This window comes from Bos indicus, chromosome 17 (assembly GCF_029378745.1).
Source record: "Bos indicus isolate NIAB-ARS_2022 breed Sahiwal x Tharparkar chromosome 17, NIAB-ARS_B.indTharparkar_mat_pri_1.0, whole genome shotgun sequence".
In the NCBI taxonomy this organism is placed as follows: domain Eukaryota; kingdom Metazoa; phylum Chordata; class Mammalia; order Artiodactyla; family Bovidae; genus Bos; species Bos indicus.
In genome coordinates, this window is record NC_091776.1 from 21,344,658 (window position 1) to 21,358,682 (window position 14,025).

A 14,025-nucleotide genomic window follows, 5' to 3' on the forward strand; every position below is an offset into this window, starting at 1 on the left:
GCAGGTAGTTCTGCTTCTGCGACCCAAGATCCCAAAAGGAAAGCAAGTATTAATTACTCTAAAGTTGAACAGAGGAAAAACACTAATTTTATGTCTTTAAAAAAGACCTCTAGGCAAATTAGGATAGTGTCTTCCTAAATTCAAGTGCAATTTAATTGCTTTATTTTACAGAAATAGCTGGAAGGATCTTGTTTTAGCTGAGAAATATATTAAAGAATAACACATATAGACCTATGTTTACAATACTGTAGCCACTAGCCATATGCAGCTAATTAAATTAATTAAGAGTAAATTAATGACCAACCTAGACAGCGTATTAAAAAGCAGAGACATTACTTTGCCAACAAAGGTCCTTCTAGTCAAAGCTATGGTTTTTCCACTAGCTGTGTGTGGATGTGAGAGTTGGACTATAAAGAAAGCTGAGCACTCAAGAATTGAGGCTTTTTAACTGTGGTATTGGAGAAGACTCTTGAGTCCCTTGGACTGTGGAGATCCAACCTGTCAGTCCTAAAGGAAATCATTCCTGATATTCATTGGAAGCATGATGAAGCTGAAACTCCAATACTTTGGCCAGCTGATGCAAAGAACTGACTCATTGGAAAAAACCATGATGCTGGAAAAATTTGAAGGCAGGAGAATGGGACAACAGAGGATGAGATGGTTGGATGGCATCACTGACTTAATGGAAATGAATTTGAGCAAGCTCCAGGAGTTGGTGATGGACAGGGAAGCTTGGTGTGCTGCAGTCCATGTAGTCACAAAGAGTAGCACACGGTTGAGCTTCTGAACTGAACTGAAATATAATTCAAAATATAGTTTCTTGGTTGCACTAATCACCTGGCTACTGGTGGCTAAATTGGATAGCATAGATTATAGAATCTTTCCATCATTGCAGAAAGCTCTATTACAGCACTATATAGTTACCACTATGAAGACAGAATTATTCAAGACATATTTAGGGTCAATAAACAGGTTTTAGGTCGATTCTCTGAATATTCTGGAACTTATTCAAGTTAGTAAAGCAAACAAAGAAAAGTGACATTTATTGCATACCAATAAAGTTCCCGGCTCTGTGTTATGTTCTTCTCATGGATTAGCTTATTTAATCCTCAAAAAATCCATATTACTTGCCTATTATTAGTATCCCACCTACTAATATTTTTATGGTTAGTAATTGCTGCAGGCATAATTAGAATCCAGCTAATCTGACTCTAATACCTAGCTCTTAACAGTCACACTCTACTGCCTACCTAATAATTGAAGTCATACTGAATTTTTTGAACTTTTTTTTTTTCTATGGATGAGGAAAACCAGGTAATCATTATCAGGTAAAATAAGATATTATTCAATACCTTGCAAGTATACAATATTTCTCAAAAATTTTTTCAAATGCCTTTATCATATGAACTAAATACCATTGTTAATGAAAATATTAATCAATAGTCTAAGAAAGAAATGGAAAACTTTATTTGAGCCAACCTTAGGATTATAACCCAGGAAATAGGCTCTCAGAGAGCTTTAAAAGCTGCTTTGAAGAGGTAAGAGGGTAGGAGAGTATATATGTGATTTTGGTGAAGAGGTGCATGCAATCAACACGTCTCAGTAGAAGGCTGCTGCCAGCTGTGAGGAGCAAACATCTTAGTTAATGGTGTATTGCTTTTCTAAGCATGGGGAGATACAAGAAACTGGGTTCACAGAATTTTCTCCCGAAAATATTTAACTATCTGAGGACCTGTTCTGTCAGTTTTCCCAGAGCACAAAATGCCTCATCCTTATCTTCACCCTGGTTCCTCTTAGGGTATATTGCATGTCACTGCAGTGACTAGTGACTTGATTTTTGTAGAACTGAATGATAGACAACATTCTCTATTTTCACAATCCTTTTTCTTTGAGTCTTAATTTCCACCAAAGTCTGGGAGGTATTTTGTGACCAATTTATCCCTTGGCACTGGAAATGCTTATTCCCAGGTCAGGTGAGGATTTTGTTGATAAGCCACTCAGTGTGCTGTTACTGGACCAGGCCCTGTTAACAGTAACCAAAAGCCTCTGGACCACCTAACTTATGAGTCTGTTATGATCCAGGAAATGACTCCCTCTTGTTGCTTTTTTCATCCCATATTTAGAGTAAAACTGTTACAATCATTTATCTTATAGAAATGTTTTTGATCAGTTGTTTCAAATTGCCTATTCATCATTAATTTTATCTGAGGCTCAGTCACACACTTGGTATTGCAAGAAGCAATAATCTTGTAAAATAGGCAGAATACAAGTAATATAGCTGGTAACATTAGTAAGGTCATAAGTAGGTATTTAAGCTAAGAACATCTATTGGGTGTGGCCCAGTATCTTGCAGGCCCTCTGATCAGTCAGTTCTGCAGTAGTCACTGTCTTTAAGAGAAATTATATATTGGCATTGTTCATAAAGTTCACCGATGATGCCTTTACATATAAGGCAAATGATACTTCATCATGACCCCTTACAGGATTGAGAGCAAGAAAGGAATGTTATTTTCTAAAGAGTTACATGGCTTGTGTCAGAAGAAGAAAAATTGATCTTTATGGTTGAGCAGGTACTTCTGCCTTTGGGGAGGTCTGATTAACATATAAGGCAGATACATGATACGTACTAGACAAGCGGGAAGAGGACAAGGGCAAAGTTTTATGTTTCAATATTTATTGTCTTGCCTTAAAGTATGTATTTTTATTTCATTACCATGTGCTTTGTTTATGTTAAAAATATGCAGTATATTAATTCTACTTCATTTTAAAAAGCTTTGTTGTTATTGTTGTTTTTCCATCACTAAGTTGTATCTGACTCTTTGCAACCCCTTGGACTGCAGCACGCCAGGCTCTTCTGTCCTCCACTGTCTTCCAGAGTTTGCTCAAATTCAAGTCCACTGAGTCAGTGATGCTATCTAACCATCTAATCCTCTGCTGCCTTCTTCTCATTTGGCCTTCACTTTTCCCCAGCATCAGGAGATGAGTTGGCTCTTCATGCCAGGTGGCCAAAGTATGGGAACTTCAGCTTTAGCATCAGTCATTACAATGAGTATTCAGGGTTGATTTCCTTTAGGATTGACTGGTCTGATCTCCTTACTGTCCAAGGAACCCTCAGGAATCTTCTCCAGCACCACAATTCAAAAGCATCAATTCTTCAGTACTCAACTTCGTTTATGGTCCAGTTCTCACATACAACTTGGCTATTGCTAAAAATATACTGTTAATTTTAGACAGAATTTGGAGAATATGTTACTGATACCACATTCCTTCACAATCATCAGTAGGATGTTTATATTGTTTTCTTTCCTTCTTTTAAATAAATTAGCCACTCTTAAAATCATCTTATTTTAAAGTAGGAAAATAAACTGAAGTAACAGTTGATGATTTAGTTCCCATTTACTGAGTCAGTCAAGACCTTATTTAGCATAAGGTTAAAGTACATAAGGAAAAAATTATGCCTAGTATATTTACATAGCTATGATTAAGAAATTGAATATTTTGCTAATGGTTTGCATTGTTAGCACTATCATTAACTATATTCAAATACATGAATTGATCTTTAAAAAAATATTTTTTATCTCATAAATTATGTCTTTGGAGCACTACAATACTCCCACTATTTACACAGTATAAAAACACAAAGGAAAAGTAAATTCAGTAATTTAATGTCTTATTATACCAGCAATGTATAGATTGCACAACTAAAATTCATTTTATTTGCATACTTAAAAAGATATCTTAAAAATGAAATAGCTTTTGATTATAAAAGTGTCTTTTTGCAAATAGAAAACTCTATATTTTTCTTATTGGCAGCAGTTTAGTTTTGCATGAGTTAGTATTTCCTGCTGTGCTAAACACTAATTCAGAAAGGAAGATTAACAGCAACTTAAGTATTCAAAGGCTAAGTTGCATAGATCAGGCCAGATTAGCTTCCTTACTTCTCAATATTCAAATAGGATATTTTTCTGATACCCTCAAGAGGTTTCTGGAGATTGCAGTACATCATTGTGTTTTCTAATTGCACATCATGTTTCTCAATTTGTACAGAAAATGACAAGTGAGATTTTTCCACAATATGCCTATTCTACCATTGGGGGAATTTTATGTATTTTTTTTTCTTTTTTAAACACAACAGTAGACTATCATTCACTACTGTTTTGAAATATGTCCATGGCCATATTTTCAATTATTATTTATTCATTTATTTGAGACATTAAAAGTAAGAAGCATAACCACTGGACCACCAGGGAAGTCACAAGGCTTTCACTTTTTAAATATCAGATATGGATAGGGTGTATTCTAAATTACATTGGTATTTTCTTACACAACCTTGTAACACACATCCATGATAGACACTATTAAGTAGTTTATGTGAATTATACTAATGTTTAGGAAATCTATATCTTTTAGTATTATTTTCAATATATTTTCTTCTTTAATTCTGATTTTCTTTCTGCTTAACACTTTAAATCTCAAATATGGAAAAAGGGGCCGCGGCGGCCGGAGCGGGACAGCTCGGCGCGGGAGGGAGCGAAGCCGCGCGCGCGGGCAGCGAGCGAGATGCAGCGCCGAAGCTTCCTCCTCCTCGCCCTCCTCGCCTTGCTGGTGCTCACCTCCGCGGTGGCCAAAAAGAAAGACAAAGTGAAGAAGGGAGGCCCAGGGAGCGAGTGTGCCGAGTGGACCTGGGGTCCCTGCACCCCCAGCAGCAAGGACTGCGGCGTGGGATTCCGCGAGGGCACCTGTGGGGCCCAGACGCAGTGCATCCGGTGCCGGGTGCCCTGTAACTGGAAGAAGGAGTTTGGAGCTGACTGCAAGTACAAATTTGAGACCTGGGGGGCGTGTGATGGGGGCACAGGCACCAAAGCCCGCCAAGGGACCCTGAAGAAGGCGCGATACAATGCCCAGTGCCAGGAGACCATCCGAATGACCAAGCCCTGCAGCCCCAAGACCAAAGCCAAGGCCAAAGCTAAGAAAGGGAAGGAAAAGGACTACCGGCCAGGCCCGGATGCCAAGGCACCCTGGCTTCACTCGGAGGCCCGACCCACGCCCTCCCTCCACAGGCTCAAGATGTTACCCACCAGTGCCTTCTGCCTCCTCGTTAGCTTTATCATCATGCCCTGCTTCTTCCCTTTCACTTGCCCACATCACCCCAAGTGCCCAAAGTGGGGAGGGACAAGGGATTCTGGGCAGCTTGAGCACCGCCGCCCCCCCCCCCCCCCCCCCCCCCCCGCGCGCAAAGGTATTTGATTCCCCTCTACCCACTTTTCTTTTTCGCCTACTGGATGCATTACTAAGAAATAAATAAAATAAATATCTTTTTGTTCCCAATAAAGCTTTTCTTTTAATATATAAAAAAATAAATAAATAAAATAAATCTCAAATATGCAATCTCCAGTAAGCTATTTTAAAGTTTAACCTAAAATTTAAAACGTGACATAATATAAATCATTTTACTAATGTAGACGTTAATGATTATTTGTTTTATTCATGTTTAAGTAGGAATATATTGTGTGATGAAGATGGAATTTCAATTATGTGGTGAAAAGGTGAATTAGAAGTAAGAAACAATGTTGAAAAATAAGCAATTATTTGTTGGGAAAACGGAAAAGCTAAAAATAACATTATATCTTACCTAGTACAAAAATATAATCAAGATGGATTAAATACATACATTTTATGCATATTATACACTCATACATGTGTATATGGGTATATATGTGTGCTGGGTTTCTTCAGTTATGTCTGACTCTGCGACCCTACAGATAGTAGCCCACCAGGCTCCTCTGTCCATGGGATTCTCTAGGCAAGAATACTGGAGTGGGTTGCCCTACCCTCCTCCAGAGGATCTTCCTGACCCAAGGATCGAACTTGTGTCCCTTATGTCCTCTGCACTGGCAGGCAGGTTCTTTACCATTAGCACCATGTGGGAAGCCCATATGCACATATACATACACACAAATACATATTCATATATGCGAGAAAATTGGAAACATTTTATTAACTTTAAGTATAAAGTAGCTTCTAAATCAAATAGTAACGTTAAAGGTAAAGAATGATGATTTGATCCTGTAAAATTAAAACTATTTATGAAACCAAGCTGGATCCCACAGGGCCTTCCCAGATTGAAGCCTGTCTGTGTCTCCGTTTTTGGCCTTCCTCAAGTTCCAAAGAGCAGACTTAAGCAGTTAATTAGAGTCATATGAACCTTAGTTCCTCCTGAAAGGGTATAGAAAATAATCTAACATATCTTTGAGTTGTCCTGAAGAAACTAAGACCCTGCCCAGTAGAGGATGGTGGCTGCATGCTGACAACAAGCACACATGTCAGACTCTTTCCATCCAATCAGTGGATAATTAAGTTACCTGAAACATCACCATGTTTCCTTGTCACCAGCTAATCAGAAAAATGTTCATGAGTGGATCACACATTCTGTGACTCACACCCTTGATGTTGACTTTAAAAGCCCTTGCCTGAAAGCCACCAGGGAGTTTGGGCTTTTGAACACTAGCTGCCCATTCTCCTTGTTGTCCTGCAATAAATATTGTACTTTCTTTCCCCACAACTCAGAGTCAGTTGTTTGGCTTTGTTGTGTATCAGGTGAGTGGACTTGAGTTCAATTTGTTTGGTAACATTTATAGTTACAAGACCACAAAACAGAACTCAGTTGATAACCTAGACCAAAAATATTCATGTGTGCGACAACAAGTAAACTATAAAGAGGTCTTACTTAAAAAAAATGGACAAAATTTATAAATAGACATCTCACAAAAAGTAAATGTTAATAGCCAATAAATGGTAGGAAAGTTGCTTAATATATAGCTCTAATTATGAAACTTTAAAAATGTTTTTTTTTTTCTAGTAAAGCAGATCATTTGACAGTTTTTTTCTTTAGATTTTTATTGTTAAGAGCAGTTTTAGGTTCAAAGCAATATTGGGCAGGAAATACAAGAGATTTTCCTGTACTGTATTATATCCCCTGCCACCATGCATGCACAACTTCTACTGTCATCAACATCCTCCCAAAAGCCATTTACTTGTTACAATTGGCGGACCTGCAATGATAACACCACAATTACCCGAAGTACATAACTTACCTTGGTACATACTTTAGTAGGTACCTGTGAGCTGGACTTAATATCATACAGAATATTTTTACTAGTATATAAATCCTCTGTGATCAGCTTATTCATCTACTCCCTCACCCTCAGGCCCTAGCAACCACAGATCTTTTTTACTCTCTCCATAATTTTGCCTTTTGCAGCATGTCATATACTTGGAATTTTACAATATGTGACCTTTTCTGACTGGCTTCTTTCATTTAGTAACATGCATTTAAAATTCTCCACGTGTCTTTTCATTGCTTGATAGCCCATTTCTTTTTTTTTTTTTTTTCCGCTGAATAATATCCCATTGTCTGGATGTAGCAGTTTATTTATGTTTATTTATTCAGTCACCCATTGAAGGACAACTTGATTGCTTCCAATTTTTGGCAAATATGATTGAAGCTGCTATTAATGTTTATGTGTTTTTCTGTGAAGATAAATTTTCAGATCCTTTGGATAAATGCCAAGGAACATGATTTCTGTATGTTACCGTGTCAGGATGCTTCCTCCAACAAACTGTCCTCCAAAGTTGTTGTGCCATTTTGCGTTCTCATCAGCAATGAATGAGAATTCCTGTTGCTCTACATCTTTATTAGCTGGTGTTGTAGTCTTTTGAATTTTGGGTATTTGAAGGACTGATGTTGCAGCTGAAACTCCAACACTTTGGCCACCTGATGCGAAGAGCTGACTCATTTGAAAAGACCCTGATGCTGGGAAAGATTGAAGGCAGGAAGAGAAGGGGATGACAGAGGATGAGGTGGTTGGATGACATCACTGACTCGATGGACATGAGTTTGGGTAAACTCCGGGAGTTGGTGATGGACAGGGAGGCCTGGCGTGCTATGGCCCATGGGGTCGCAAAGAGCTGGACACAACTAAGCGACTGAACTGAACTGAACTGAATAGGTGTGTAGCAGCCTCTCATTTTTGTTTTCATTTGCAGTTTCCTGATGACAAAAGATGTGAAGCATTTAGCATCCTTTAATATGGTGATTTGTCAGCTGTTTAGCTTCTTTGGTGAGGTATCTGCTATAGTCTTTGGCTGATTTTTTTTCTTGGGTTATTTGTTTCTAACTATTGAATTTTTAAAGTTTTGTTTTTTTCTTTTTTGTGTGTATTTTGGATAACTGTCCTTTACCAGGTGTGTCTTTTGCAAACATTTTCCTGTAGTCCATGGCTTGTTTTCTCATTCCCTTAACATTGCTTTACACAGAGCACAAGTTCTGAATTTTAATGAGGTTAACCTTACCAATTGTTTCCTTCATGGAACATACCTTTATAGTTGTATATAAAAAGCCATTGTTATACCCACGTCATTTAAGTTTTCTCCTATGTTATCTTCCAGGAGTTTTATTGCTTTGTATTTCACATTTAGGTCTATGGTGCATTTGTTGTTGTTGTCGTTTGATATTTATTTTTATTTATTTGGATACACCAGGTCTTTGTTGCGGCGCTTGGGATCTTTGATACTCATTACAGCATGGGAACTCTTAGCTGTGGCGTACGGGATCTTGTTCCCTGACCAGGGATCAAACCCTGGCTCCCTGCATTGGAAGCCAGAATCTTAGCCACTGGGCCACCAGGGAAGGCCCTTATGATGCAGTTTTAGTTAATTCTTGTGAAGATTACTAGGTTTGTGTCCAGATTCATTTTTCCCCTTGTGGATGTTCCAGAACCATTTGTCAAAAAACACTTATATTTGTTTCATTGTTTAGCCTTTTTTCCTTTTGTCAAAAAATCAGTTAACTACATATATGTGGGTCTATTTCTGGGCTCTCTGTTCTACTGTTTTGCCAAGACTGTCTTTATTAGTGTAGGTTTGTAGTAAGTCTTTAAGTTGTGTAGCATCTACTTTTGTTCTTCTCCTTCAGCGTAGTGTTGGGTATTCTGGATCTTATGTCTCTCCATATAAACTTTAGAATAATTTTGCCAATATGCACAAATAACTTGCTGGAATTTTGTCTGATATTGCATTGAGTCCATAGATCAAAGTATTGTCAGGAAAGGATTGATGTCTTGACATACTGAGTCTTCTTTTCCATAAATGGGAATATCTCCCCATTTAGTTATATTTAAATTTTTTTCCATTCCTCTGTATAAACCATGTATATATTTTGTTGAGAAAAGAGTTAAACTTCACTTTTGGATGCTAGTGTAAATGACATTGTATTTAGTAACAGACTAAATTTGTTATTGCTAGAATACAGGAAAGTGATGGACTTTGTGTGTTAAACTTACATCCTACAATTTTTCTATAGTTGCTTATTAGTTCCAAGAGGTGTGTGTGTGTGTGTGTGTGTTACTTTTTGTCATTCCAGGAGTTTTCCATCATTCTTTCACCATCTCCTGCAGGTTTTAACTCTCAAAATTGTCCACGTTGAGCCTTTGATGATTGATTGATTACAATTTAGATCTTCCTACCATGGCATTGGTTCCTATGGAGATTTCTACTAATCAATTTCTGCTCTGGTGAACTGTGATTCCCAGTACTCACCTGTTTGTCTCTCCAACCCATGGATCTGAGAAGCATTGTTGATTTTTCAGTCTGTTCAGCTTTAACTTGTTGTTAGGATGGAGCGGCATTTTCTACATTTCTTATATGCAGAATAAGAAACCAGAAGTTCAAAATGTTATTTTGTTTCAATCATAGAATATAACCTGTTGTATATTACCATCTATATGAAGAAAAATATGCAGGTCTACATGCATGTATGCATTCATACTAAGTCACTTCAGTCGTGTCCAGCTCTTTGTGACCCTGTGGACGATAGCCCACCAGGCTCCTCTGTCCATGGGATTCTCCAGGCAAGAATACTGGAGTGGACTGCCGTTTCCTTCTCAGGGGATCTTCCCAACCCAGGGATCGAACCTGCATCTCTTATGTCTCCTACATTGGCAGGCAGTTTCTTTACCACTGGCGCCACCTGGGGAGCACACGTGCATGTATATATGCACATAAATACACAGAAAACCAAACTGAACAGAATCGGACTTCCCTTGTGGCTCCGCTGGTAAAGACTCCGCCTGCAATGTGGGAGACCTGGGTTCGATCGCTAGGTTGGGAAGATCCCCTGGAGAAGGGCTGCCCACTGCAGTATTCTGATCTAGAGAATTCCATGGACTTTATAGTCCATGGGATCACAAAGAGTCGGACATGACTGAAAGACTTTCACTTTTTCCTACCACATAATTAAAATAATGATTATGCCTGGAAGGGTCAAAAACAAAGTGTTGGGAGTTGTGGCCATGCCAGGTAGGCAGAATAGGGAGTAAAGATACGCTAACATTTACTTTATATATTTCTTTACTGTTTAGATATATTATAGTAATTTTATATTTGTGCATTTAAAAATTTTTTCTATTTGAATGCAGTTTGTAATTAAAATGTCTATTTCATGACAGCCTTAATAAATCAACTTGAATTAGAGCTTAAAAAATGTGATAATAATTTTCTTTTACCTGCAGGTGAGAAAGCAAATTCCAGACAAATTCAGATACAGATACAGAAACAAAGATGGTATTGATCCAAGAATAAGATTTCCACATAAGGTTTCTCACCTAAAATTCAATTCACTGATTCATGTATTCTATTGATTATCAGCAGGATATACTGTTTCTAACCTCAAGAAAACAGCTATTTTATGATTGGTAGATGTTTTTGTGCTTTCTTAAATTTTATGAAGCACAAATTGCAACACATGGCACAAAGCTTCATAATATAATACTCAGATATGTCTTCTATTATTTCATGAGCTATCAATTCCTGTTTATTATTTAAATACTTTGGCAGCAGTACACTCCACCCCCATTACACATAAGCACAGAACAATGCATCTTATCTTGTGAACTAGGAAATTGAAGGTTACAAATTCAGTTCTTTGTGATTTTCTGAAACTCATATAACAATTACTGTAACACTAGAATTAACATTGCATTCTTGACTCTCAGTCCAGTACTTTTTCTAATACAAACATCATAGTTCTAAAGTGCTACAGATATCCTCACTAGTTGGCACTAAACATTTAATGTTTGTGAAGCGCTGAATTAGTCTCGCTAATAGAAATAAGAGTTCACTTAAAAGAAAAAAAAAAAAATTACAGCTTTGCTGCCTTTTAGCTCTACTGTCTGTCCTTTTGGAAAACTTCTGTGATATATCAAAATTAAAGAAGATAATACTTATTACAACATTGACTACATATCAGACACAATTCTTAGTGCCTGGCATTTCTTAAGTAATTTAATTCTCACAACAAACCTGTAAGGTAGGCATCCTTCTTATCATTCCCCTTTTATACATAAGGGTGAAGCAATGAGATGCCAAATGGTTTGCCTAAGGAAATAGTGGAAGTAATGACCAAGCCAAGATGTAAACCTAAGCAGTGTGATTTGAGTGACCTTGTTCTTAACTCTGCCTTTTGGATGGTAGAAATCTCTTTGAACTATGTGTTTGATAAAATTCTGTTTTATGGCATCACAGTATGCATAACAGCGCTAGTTGCATAGTAGGAACTCAGTTTTTAAAACTCATTACTTTCTATTTTTTAATTTGTTTTCCTTTTTTTTTTTAAAGTATGGTTGATATATAAGTTAGAGATGTACTATATGCTGCTGCTGCTGCTGCTAAGTCGCTTCAGTGGTGTCTGACTCTGTGCTACCCCATAGACGGCAGCCAACCAGGCTCCCCCATCCCTGGGATTCTCCAGGCAAGAATACTGGAGTGGGTTGCCATTTCCTTCTCCAGTGCATGAAAGTGAAAAGTCAAAGTGAAGTCGCTCAGTCGTGTCTGACTCTTAGCGACCCCATGGACTGCAGCCTTATCAGGCTCCTCCGTCCATGGGATTTTCCAGGCAAGAGTACTGGAGTGGGGTGCCATTGCCTTCTCCGGATGTACTATATAGTGATTCTCAATTTTTAAAGGTTACACTCCACTTGTCATTATTATAAAATATTGGCTATATTCCATGTGTTGTACAAAATATCTTCACAGCTTATTTTATACCTGATAGTGTGTACCTCTTAATCCCTTACCCCTATATTCTCCCTCCCACTTCCTTCTCCTCACTGATAACCTGTCTCATCATATTCTTTTGACCTTGTTGTGGTCTGTAGTCTTATATTCTCTGCTAGACAGCAGACCCCATAAAGGTGGGATCACAAGTCTTATTTTTCTTTGGGTCTCCTACTGGGTTCAGAATTGTGCTTTACCTGAAGTAAGTGCTTTTTAAGGCACTTGTTAAGTAAAGAATGAGTAAATTAAGGACTAAAGATGAAATAAATTGCCAAATAATTGAATGAATAAATGAAGGAAATGTTTTTTTTTTCTTTTTTTAGAAAATACTTGATTCAATATTAGAAGACAATATCTTAAGATATCACTAAAGATTTCCTTTGAGAGAGTAATGTAATTTAGTTTTTTCATTCCTGTTAAGTGTGCATGTATAAAGTGTGTATATGTCATAAAGGAACTTGGAATGCTGTATCAGTGCTCAGTGTGACTGTGGCTGCTTCAAGATTACTATATTCAGGAGAGCTTAGTTAGACTAATTTCCCCCTGAATTTAAATGTGGATGCCTCCTTTAGGTATTATAAGTGAGGTTAATGAAACGTTAACTTTGAATTCTAGTTGGGACCATTTATATGCTAATTATTAAGCAAAGACAGTCTGAAAAACAAATACACAACTGTACTCAAGACACCTTAAAAAAACACTCTTCTTATGGTGGGTCACTGCTATTTTTTAGCTAGTGTAGAATGACTTCTTTCATACAGTTTTTCTCTATGTAATTTTTCTCAACTTAGCTTATTTAAGAAAATCCTTCTCTGACTTTATACCATTCCCTCCAGAGTACCCCACATTTTGTATGACACACTAAAACAGAGGGAAATAAATACCTGCTGCACAATATTCTAAGAATTGGTGCATAAATAACATTAAATAAACAAACACTCTAGTGTGAGACTTCATGATAATCATAATCGCATTATGGTCATCATCCGTTTACTTTTAGCAGGCAGTTTTATTTAACATCTGTAAGTACCTGTGAAAAGCAAAATGCAAATGCACTGCAAGTATCTCTTGAAAGATATATGGTATTGAATCATTGTTACCATTGGATTTTACTTTTGGAATATTTTTTCTCATTAATTTAGTTTCATAGTGTCTGTGGTAAGAGAGCCACTGAAATGGAATCACTGAACACAATGCAGTCATGGGCAGGAACAGAACATCACTCTGGTTAAGAAAGACCTGTTTCATCTGGAGTTTTTGCTTAGAGGTTGTTTTTAACCTGCCTATGTGAACAAGAAATTGTTAATTTCAAGACAGATTAACTTCTTTCTAAAACTTGCCTCTTCTCTTTAGTCAGAAAGCTTAGAAGTGAGTTTGTCACTTCTTATCCATAGCAGTTGGAATAGATTTTTTTTTCCCTTAAGATGCAAGGGCCATTGATAAGCTGGTAACACAAGCTTCCTCCTGTTTATTCATTCACTTAGCAATCCTTTATTAAGCAGTGACCATGTGACTGATTCTTAAGCAGAGTTCTACTTTCACATGGCTAACAACATTACCAACAGACTGTAGGGGAGAGTTCCTGCAGGAAGAAACTATTCTATTAAAATTTTCCTATCAAAATATATTTAAAGTATTTTATCTATTTTTGCATAGCTAATGTATGTACAGAATACAATTTAAAAGGTGCACATAGATGCCCCTTTCAAAAGTAAATCTGCGTCCCACTCCTATCTTTTTCTTCCTTAGGTACAAACACAGCTGCTAGTATGATGGGTAGGCTGTGTGTAGAAGAATTTGATTGCAGAAGGGCATTCCTGAGGTGAGGGCAAGGGGAGCAGGGATACATGTGAAAATACAGGGCCACGAAAAGTGAAGATTTGAGGAATTACTGAAAAATATTTCAGAACATCT

General features: G+C 37.4%; 1 pseudogene; it reads left to right on the plus strand.

The window, feature by feature from the left end:
* Window positions 1-4,479: 4,479 nt before the first annotated feature.
* On the plus strand, window positions 4,480-5,247 carry LOC109570993 (midkine pseudogene; annotated as a pseudogene).
* Window positions 5,248-14,025: the final 8,778 nt, after the last annotated feature.